This window comes from Suncus etruscus, chromosome 15, assembly GCF_024139225.1.
Source record: "Suncus etruscus isolate mSunEtr1 chromosome 15, mSunEtr1.pri.cur, whole genome shotgun sequence".
Taxonomy (NCBI): Eukaryota; Metazoa; Chordata; class Mammalia; order Eulipotyphla; family Soricidae; genus Suncus; species Suncus etruscus.
The window spans coordinates 61,887,129-61,897,843 of record NC_064862.1 but is presented as its reverse complement, the minus strand read 5'-3'; positions in this window follow the sequence as shown (position 1 = coordinate 61,897,843).

The following is a 10,715-nucleotide window of genomic DNA, read 5'->3' as shown; positions in this document are numbered from 1 at the left end:
TATCCATTTGTGATGGTTTTTCTGAGCATGACTATTGCACAAAAGAGGAAAGAAACAAGAGAGGATGAACTATTTGTTCGAAATCATAGGCTCCAGGTCTGTTCCATGTTCTGGTATGGGCCATGGTTGTTCATGAACAGAAGAATGAAGGCTGCAAAAGCCCCAATGTCACAGGGTGGTATTTTTCTGATAAGAAAAGAGGCTGCTCCAACTGTCAGACCTGAATCTGCAACCTTTATGTTTACAAAGCAAAAAAGGCAATTAAGGGAGACAGCATAAATCTTCTGGCTTGTCAAGTCTGCCTCAGCCCAGACACTGCTGGGACACAGTACCCAGGCAGGGGGCCCAGTTTCTTAAAAATGCCACTTTTCAGGCTGTGGAGGTGTTTAGCAGGGAGGAACACAGAGGGCAAGCAGGTATTGGTACCGTGAATGTAAATGAAGTGACATCTTGATAGTGGAGGGTTTTCTCTGTCCTGAATCCAGAGTTACAGCACAGTAGAAAAGGTGGGGTCTCCGTGGTTGCCACCTCTCAGGTGTCCTGATTTGGGGAAACATACCAGAGTCACACAGTTGGCTTTCTGGGTAGTGGCGAAACCAGTAAAGGGAAAAGATCACCCAGATATGTGCCAAAGTCAGGGTCCTAGGTGGGTCCCTTCAAGGAAGAGGGCCCACTCTGGTTCTATCTCAACACTAAGTGTGCGTGCGAGTCGCTCTGAACTTGGGCAGTGCTGGCTGACAGCAGGCATCCTAAGGATTCTTGGGACCGGCTGTGCGGTGTTGGGTTTGCCCACAGCTCCTCCTGCTGGAAGGAGGAAGTCATGCAGCCCTTAAAAAAGAAACTTAACCCCAGTTGTTCTCTGGCACTTTCTGTCTAGCATTCATTTTGGGCCATCCTCTAGGACGCTCAAGGATCTCACCTAACTCTCAGAAGAGTCCTTTCTGGCTGTGGAACCTGTCCAATTTTCCATACTGTCCTTTGACAGAGCCTGCTATTTCGGGGTGTGGGGAGCATATCCTGAAACTCTCAGGGGTTACTCCTGACTATGCGCTCAGAAATCATCCCTGGCTTGGGGGACCATATGGGAGCTCAGAAATCACGCCTGGCTTGGGGGACCATATGGAACGCCTGGGGATCGAACCGTGGTCCGTCCTGGGTCAGCTGTGTGCAAGGCAAGCTGTGTGCCCGACTGCTACGCCATCGCTCCGGCCCCATCCTGGTATTTTTTTTTAATTAAGCACCATAGTTTACAAAACTATTCGTAGTTGAGTTTTAGACGTACGACGTTCCACCCCAATCATATAACCAGTGTAAACTTCTCTCCACCAATATCCCCAGGTTCCCTCCCAGTTTGCCATCTAGACAGGCATGTTTTAGGTTTGATTGCTAAAGTTTATGTCTCACGATTTCATGTTGACTTTGTGCCCTAGATATTTAGCAGAATCTGTTCTTTTGTTTTTGTTTTCTGTTCGGTCCCTATTCCTGATGTTGGATGTCAGAGCTGCAAAGCAGAGTACAAAAGAGTTGGAGTCAGGTGAATTGACCCATCAGGGCCTACTTGTGTTTCTATCTGGAGAGGCAGCAATGAACTCAGGTTTGAGGTCAGAGAAGCCTGACATACCTGAACAGGTGAAGAGTGTGACCCCAGGCTGTCTAATTTTCTGGGCTTAGCTTCCTCCTCAGTGAGTTTAGAAGGACCATTAGATCTTACTCATGGAGCAGTTGTAAAGGAATGTGTCAAGAACCTGTGGATGCCAGCACAAAGGCTGTTCCATGAGTGTCAGTTCCAGGGGGTCTCATTGCTAATGTGACTAGATTTGGGGTAATAATACTGACACTGATGATGAAGCTGAGTGTGACAGCATGAAAGTTAATATCCTTCAGACTTCAGAGAAAGTTGGGAAAAATCTAGGGTTTCTAGTGTAGAATTTTCTCAGTAATACAGAAAGTAAGGCCCTTTTTGATTAGTGAAGACATCAGCTCTCTTTAAGAAATGGATCTGGGGCCTGGAGAGATAACACGGCGGCGTTTGCCTTGCAAGCATCCGATCCAGGACCAAAGGTGGTTGGTTCGAATCCCGGTGTCCCATATGGTCCTCCGTGACTGCCAGGAGCAATTTCTGAGCAGACAGCCAGGAGTAACCCCTGAGCACCGCCGGGTGTGGCCCAAAAACCAAAAAAAAAAAAAAAATGGATCTGAAGACTGTTAGACTGGAAGAGTGGAATGGGTAGCTAAGCAGGTACCATATTGCTTTCCTGGTCTTTATTTGAGAGCTCAAGTTAGTGTAGGACTCAGACTAGAATCATCTCTCTTCGGACTGTCCTTCACTCTATACTATGCTTCGATGAGCTATCTTGGACCAGCTAGTCACTCCAGGACTCCGCATTTCTAATGCTGTCATAATAATTCCTCCAATGTTGAAGTGAAATCTTCCTACACTGTTCCAGTCGCTCTGACTTTGATAGCCCTCAAAGAAAAACATCCAGATCCTTAAATCTGTTTTTTGGCATGTATTGCATCCTGGCAAACTGTCTAGCAAAGCCCTATAAGCAGGCCCCACTGGTTATAGACTCATTAAAGGGTAAGAAGGGATTGGGAAAAACAATACTTCTAAATCCCAACTGCAAATTTCAGGGAATCCTCCCTAATGAAAATGAGTAAAAAACTAATGTGGGGGCCGGCGAGGTGGCGCTAGAGGTAAGGTGTCTGCCTTGCAAGTGCTAGCTAAGGAAGGACCGAGGTTCGATCCCCCCGGCGTCCCATATGGCCCCCCCAAGCCAGGGGCAATTTCTGAGTGCTTAGCCAGGAGTAACTCCTGAGCATCAAATGGGTGTGGCCTGAAAACAAAACAAAACAAAAACAACAACAAAAACTAATGAGAACCTAGTACCACCCTCCTGTGCTTGCTCCAAACAGCTAGCTCTAAATAGGAGTGAAAACAGAAGTGTGAAACCCTTCACCCCATTTTTGACTAGCTGCACCTCCAGGGTGACTTAATGCAAGCCACTTCTAATCAACCCCTATCTTTTTGTCCTTCGAATGGGATGAGGATCCCAGCTCAGATCACCTTGCTAGGTGGAATGAAGATCAGATAAGACAAAGGTTTTGTGGAATGAATCTGGAAAGCTGTAAAGAGCTGTCAGCATGATGCTTACTAAGAGTTCAGCACTAACAGCTTACTAACAGTTTGGCATTGTTCTCTGCACAATGATTGGAGAAGAGAGAAATCACTAAGAAAATTTTCCAGCCAGGCACTCTTGAAAATTTCCATACCTGTGCTCAAGTATGCAGCTCACATAAAATATCATTTGGAAAAATTTCAGGAAAAGCTAGAAATAAGATGATGGGAGGAGGGCCCGGAGAGATAGCACAGTGGCGTTTGCCTTGCAAGCAGCCGATCCAGGACCAAAGGTGGTTGGTTCGAATCCCGGTGTCCCATATGGTCCCCCGTGCCTGCCAGGAGCTATTTCTGAGCAGCCAGCCAGGAGTAAGCCCTGAGCACTGCCGGGTGTGGCCCAAAAACCAAAAACCAAAAACCAAAAAAAAAAAAAGATGATGGGAGGAAAGTAGAAATGAATCACAGGGGTGGAAAGGAGACCACTGTATCAATTAAGATGACTTTATCAGCAAGTTAATGACTCCAGAGAGCTCAAACAGTAGGACAAAGTGTAGAATACCTTGAGACTGAGGAGGAAGAGGGTGGACCCAGGTGAAATAAGAACAATGACGCAATGGTATTAAGTCTTCTAAGTGTTTTCATGTCTCCACCTGATGATTCCTACAGTGTGTGGACTTTATATTGTCTCTGCTTTGCATGTACTCAAGATGATGTCACTTGTTCTAAGCTTCATAGATTACCTCGTGGGAAAAAGAATGGTAAAAATGTAGGGTCAATATGAAGTAAGAAAAGTGGGTACCTCTTCCCTTTCTAAGAAAGAATTTCCCAGGAGGAGTTGCCAAATCCTGGGGGTGACTCAAGTGTAAACAGAGGTTAGGAAGGTTAGAAAATACTTCCCTGCAGAGGTCAGGAAGGGCTTCCCAGCAGAAGTTCTAGCTGAGAGTGTGGCCAGTTGAAGAAAAAACACACAGATAGAGGGAAACAGAGGAGGAAACCAGGAGTGTACAGCAGGGATGATTAAGAACAGGAAGCCTGTATGGCAGGAGGAGACAGAGTCACAAAGGACAATGTAAGTTTCTAGGACTTGGTTCATACCCTCAGAGAAATGGGAAGACATTGAGAGTTTGAGGAGAGGAAGTTGGAAGTCTGATTCAATTCACACGGAATTCCTCTGTTTTTTCTCTGCAGACCTTACCGATTAGAAAACAGGGCTTGAATGAACAGGTAAAAGGGATCAAAGCCCCAGAGTAGGCAGCAGGGCAAGTAAGGGAGACAGACAGCTAACCCCAGAGTGATGGTTTTTCTCTCTCTTGGAGCTCAAATTCTATTCTGCCCTATTCTTGTGCTTGATGACTAAAAATAGGTCCTAGTGACACCATGTCCTGCCCTTTCCTCAGCACATACAGAGGACCCTTTTTTCTGAATAGCACATAGCCAGCCTGCTTCAAAAACCACCTCTCACAAACCATCTCTTATAAAGCACAGATTTTTTTTTATTCATTTGCTGAATAAATCCGGGCTGCCACTAGGTTTATATTTATAGCATCATCAAGAGAGACAATAAAAGATGGTATCCATAAGCAAATTAATACCACAGTGTCAAAGCAAAAACTTAGCTCTATTCCTGCTTCCCAGTGACTAAACTGGTGGAACACTGGCTAGCTCAAGAAATGAGTCAATAAATAAGTCCAAATTTGAATCCTGCTTTGCCACTCGCTCACTGATGATATTGAACAAGTCTCTCAGTTTCTCTGTTAATCTGTAAGATTTAGGTAATTTAAAATAACAGCTCATAAACTGGATAGTAGGATAGGGGGTGTAAGTGAAGGTTTAGAATACAATGTCTATTGCTGTTGAAGATGGCCCAAGTCAGAGGTCCTTTCCTCACATCCCCTGAGTAGACTGCTACCTCCAAATTCTTCCCCACCAGAACATTCCACACTATTTTACATCTTAATATGATTGCCCAGAGGTGATATTGTAACAATTGTTCTGACTCCACATCTTTAGCCCCATTCTCTCCCATCACACTATTCCAGGAGCACTAACATTAAATCTTTTATGCCATAATCAAGTTTCCTGTGTTCTACAAAGTCTAAGCTCTTAGGGAAATGGTATTAACTGGCAAAGAAAAGTGATTAATACAAAGGTGGATTATTTCTAGATTAAAAGAAAAGCAGAAATATTGATGCATCCTGGGGCATGCATGACTTGAAGTCCAACCTTAATACTTATAGAACGATAATAAAATCCCAGTAAAAAAAAAAGGCAGCATGGTGTGTCTAGGGGAACCTGAAATGAAAGCTTGCAAAATATTCTTATTGGCAAACTATTGAGAATTTCATAATCGAAGCAGAGATGGTGAGTAGCTCAGAATCAGCCACCCTTCTAATTTATCAAGAAGTATAAATCTGCTTAAAGTCCAATGGCTTTCCTATTGACACCATGTACACTAGATATTTCGTGAGACAACTCAAAAGACAAGGTATCTTCCAGGAATCCACAAAATCATTAGGGATGATATTAAAATGAGAAATGAGATTTAGAATTTAAGTTCAAATTCAGAAGTTAAGTTATATAAAAATAAGTGTGTTCTTAATACATATGAATCTGAATTACACCATGATTGATCTCTCCTATAGCTTTCCATTGCCCTCAAATTAACATCAACTTTCTCATCATCCCATACCAGCAATGATCTGGTTCCAAGTCTCTCCTTGTCTCATATGTCACCACTCCCCATAGTCAACACATTTTCCAGTCATACAGCCAACTACTGTGTTCCCTGGCGTTTCATGTCATGCTCTTTCCTCCTTCCATGCTTTTGTATATGTCCTTCCTTTGAATTGTATATCCTTACATGAAGTGACCTAAATCTTCTCATTTTCCAAACACCAACTCAAGCATGTAAGCATCTCATGATCTAGAATGAAATTAATGTTCTTTTTTATATTCCTAGTACCATTGTCATACTAAGTACCAGAATCTATTCTGATTGATTGGTTACTTGGCCATATCAACTGCTTTGCAATTAGTTTTTGCTTTCAAGAATTATATTCTTGGGACCAGAACAATAGCACTGGGGGTAGGGCATTTTCCTTGCACATGGTCAACCTGGATTTGATGCCCACCATCACATATGGTCCCCCAAACCTGCCAGGAGTAATTTTTGAGTGCAGATCCAGGAGTATTCCTTGAGAGCCACTGGGGCATGATCCAAAAACCAAAAACAAATAAACAAAAAGAGAATAATATTTTTTTTCATTCTTGTATCTTCAGTATCTAGTGCAAGATTCAGCACCAAATACTCTCTTGGTGAATGTTTAATGAAGGAATAAGTGAGTAAAGTAATTGATAGTTCTGTGTGTACCTAATATTTAATATTGATTACATTGAAAAAACAAAGTAGGTAATCCTAAGGCTGAGATCCTCAAGTGATTCCATGAATTTGCCTTTTTGTTGATCATTTGTGAGTGAGGTGGGAGGGGAAGGGGATGAAATGGGATACATAACCAAGCTTATCTCTTTCAAACAGAAGCATTAGCAAAAAGGAAAGTCACTAATTCATGGGATGTGAATGTCCACTAGTTCTGGGCTGGTTTAAGTCAGGACGTAATGTAAGAACTCAGATGAGATAGATGGCCAGAACTCAGCTGACTTCTAGATCATAACTGAGTTCTTATGCTATCCTCTCTTCACAGGGGCAAGATGCTCCACCATCAGTAAGAGAGAGTGATTCATCTAAACACTGCTGGCTTCGATTGTCCTCTATGGGCTCTGGTGCCAACACTATATTAATGCCTGGAGCCAGCAGCATCCAACAGGCCAGGTCTACTCTGGTTATATGATTCTCCTCAGACTTAGAGTAATGGTCATGTAATTCTTCCCAGATCTGAGTGCCCTAACACACCAACTTTTCTGGGGTGTGGATCCCTCAGAAAAGTTCAACATCTATAGGGGAAGAAGGAAATAACTTGCAGTCTTTCAAATTTCTACCCCCTCGTTCTGGTCCCTGAGCTCTTCCCAGCCCAGGACTTGGAGAGTAGAAAGTCCACTACCACCAGAGTGCTAGATAGAATCCTGCTGCTCCATATTCCTCCCCCAGGAGAAAGGTACCTCCCACATCCACATAAGCTCCAGGAATATGAAGTTTCTCTAATTTACCCCCTCACCTTTCTTCTCTTCTTGGTGGTGTTTCAGTCCTGCACTGGAAAGGGTTCAGAGTTTCTGTGAGGTGTCACTCCCACCTCACTGGATGATCTTGATTCCATCCAGTACTGAGTACTGGCTGCCATCTTGGAAGCCAGCCAGGCAGGCCCTTGTTTTCTTAAATAAACCCAATGGATTCTCTTGCTTCATTCTTTGGACCTGCTGAGCCCCGTTTACAGGAATCCATAAGGCATCCTCACATTGCAGATGCATAGAACAAGCTATGCAAGATATTCTTGCACAGATTCATTTATTCATTTATTCATTCGGCAGCATGGCTTGAGGCCCTCGCATAGGCTAGGCACTATGCTAAGACAATGACCACAACACTGAATAAGACTGACCCTGTCTCTCTCTCTCTCCCCAAATTTAGAAGACAGAAGGAAGGGGATTACTTTCTCATGCCTATGCAAATGAGCCAACACAGTTAGCAGCCCATGAGGAAAAGAACCAGGCTAGGAGATGGACTTAAGTCAGTATCTTCCAGATGCAAAGTTTTCGATTTTTTATATCTCATCTCATTAGAAAGGGGAAAACTCTATAAAGCAGCCAAGATGGATATTTTATACATTTTCTTCCATGTTCTCAGACAAAGCAGACTTGAAACAATCATCCCCCATACTGCCTCAGGGCCCCTAACCTGGAGCATCCCCAAATCTCTACCAAAGACAGCAGTTCACTCATTAATTCTTCCACCAGCTGGGCTCTTCGACAGGCAGGCCCATTGCTAAAGGCAACTGATGGGGAATTTCTGCACTTCCAGTACTCTCTGAGGTGCTCTCAGAATGTTGAGTCCAAGGATGGTCCACAGATGCGACTTTGCTGCTCCCTGAGCAGTTAATAATGCAACATTGGAATGTCTTTCCCATTGGAGAAGATGCCACTCTCTCTTTCTCCCCACACTTCTCCCCTCTTTCTCTCTCTCTCTCTCTCTCTCTCTCTCTCTCTCACACACACACACACACACACACATACACAAACACACACATACCATGCCACTCAAACTCTCCCCAAACACACTGTCATAAGATTTGTCTCTCTGTCTACTGATGCTGTTTGGATACTGTCAACAGTAGCAGCCAGATCCTTTGTCCTCACCTTGCCACCACAGTGACCTCCATTATTCATGACCGGGTGTGAAATTGATTGTGGTTGAAGGATCCACGCTGGAATCAAATGAACTCCTCATTTGTTGCTGTGTGAATAAATCTGTTTCTACAGTTCCTCTGGGGAGCAGGCATCTAACCCTAAGTTCAAGGTAATAGATATTGCTGGATGGCCAAGTTCAGGTGACTTGTAAAGCCTGTCAAGTTATAAGATTTCTAAGGTCAAGTGATCATCCCCCCTCTCAGCACCACCATCCTGTAACAATTGCAAAAGAAGCATTTTCCCACCATCTCCTCATTGCATGCCGACACAGCCTCACCACAGCTGCTGTGAACATGACAGATATAGCTGGGCTGCAGGCCCTGGTCATTTCCAATCCTTTTTCACAGAAATATGCAGGGAGTGTTAATGGGGTTATGGAAAGATTAATCGAGCTTTCAGGGTGTTCAGGCCTGGCTGGTATTTCTTGCACACAGAGTCATCAGCTTAGGAAAATTTAATGATGAGACTTAACCCAGGAAGACAACAAACAGACAAGCTTCACCCATCTTGAGCTTAATCTTATTTTCTATCCTGATCAGACAAAGGCTTCCTGGTAAGAAGAAACTAAGGCCGAGAAAGCTCAAGGTGCCTCAGGCTGACTGCAGGCCAGGCATTGAGCTGAAAACATTCACAAACATCCCAAATGAAAGATGGTGATCATGGGCACATTTGGCTGGCAGATGCATTCAGTGTATGCATTCAGGTATGCCCAGAATCCTGGAGAAGAATTGGTAAATTCACATGCCAAATCTGGCCTTTCTTGAAATAAAAGGAAGATCTGTCTTGATAAATCCCCAAATCCACATGATCCTGATGGGAAAAGGGCACATGCATCAATAAAGTTCAGTCAGCTTTGTCCTGTCTTTAATTTAATTATGAGGATGTCAGAGGTATATGAGGCTCAAAATGCCCACATCACAGGTTGCCACCACTGCCAAGTCCTTCTCTGAGCAAGTGTGTTCTTGTTGTCCCAACACAAAGAAACCTGATGGTCCATCAGTCCTGCCACATGATGACTCCTGATTCTGTGGAGCCAGGAAAGATAGTCACAACTTCATGGATATTAATAATAAAACAAAGTGAACCAACACAGATGTGTGCTTAATTTTTATTTTCAATGCAACAGGCTACAATCCTTTCCCATTTTCCACCTCTTGAGTTGCTCTAATGACTCCATAACATGGACTAGTTTTGAGCTGTTGGAGTTGAAAGATCAGAAGATTGAAAAAGATCAATGTTGGCAACACTTTGAGCCCAAGCCTGCCTGCTGTGGGGCCTGGGAGATGGAAGAATCAAAGCTGCCATGATGATTTCCATCCCGCAAGGAGTTACCAGCATCACTGCCCACATCCTGAGATCTTGTGAACACCAAGTGGCCTCAGTTTGCTGCTCTGTGCTAGCAGTGCCAGGCACTCATACAGGAAGCAATAGTGTCTGTTGTTTCCAAATGATAATAACTCTGAAACAATAAAAGGCTTCACTTGTAAGCAGGAGAGATAGTACTGGGGGTAAGGCCTGTGCCTTGCACATAGCTGACCCTGATTTGATCTCTGTTAATGTATATGATCCCCAAGCACTGTCAGGAGTGACCCTCTGAGCTGGAATAATTCCTAAACAGAGCCAGAGAGCAAGCCAATGTTCCCCCAGATCAAAAATCTTCCACCTGCATCTTCTCTGTGTTTGTCATCCACAGATTCAAGGTGACAGAGGGTCACACAGCTTGTTTGCTGTCTGCAGCATGCCAGTCACTGATTTCATGTGATAAAATCAGGTCAATTTATATTTCAGAAATAAATTCACCATGATGACATGCAGAGACTCAGGCAAAATTTAAGTGGACTTATGTGTAAGAGTCAAGTGATCGATCACATGTACTGATCATTTTCTAGTCCTCTCTCCTTTTTTTTAACATGTGCCATCTCTTTGCTCTTATATTTGCCTTTCCAGTCATGTGCTCTCATCGGTGAGCAGCCACCATAATACTCTCAGTCAGGACTGAGGACCCTGGCTGAAGGCAAGAGTTCTCACCTAGGAGCTAGGCAACTGGTTTGAGAAGAATTCAGTTCAAGAGACCATTTCATGCATATGAAGCTCTCTTGAGTTAAGAAAATCCTCTGAGGGCTGGAGAAATAGTACAGCAGTGGGGTATTTGCCTTGCATGCAGCTGACACGGAGGGACCCAGTTCGATTCCCGGCATCCCATATTGTCCCCCAGCATGCTAGGAGTAGTTTCTGAGTG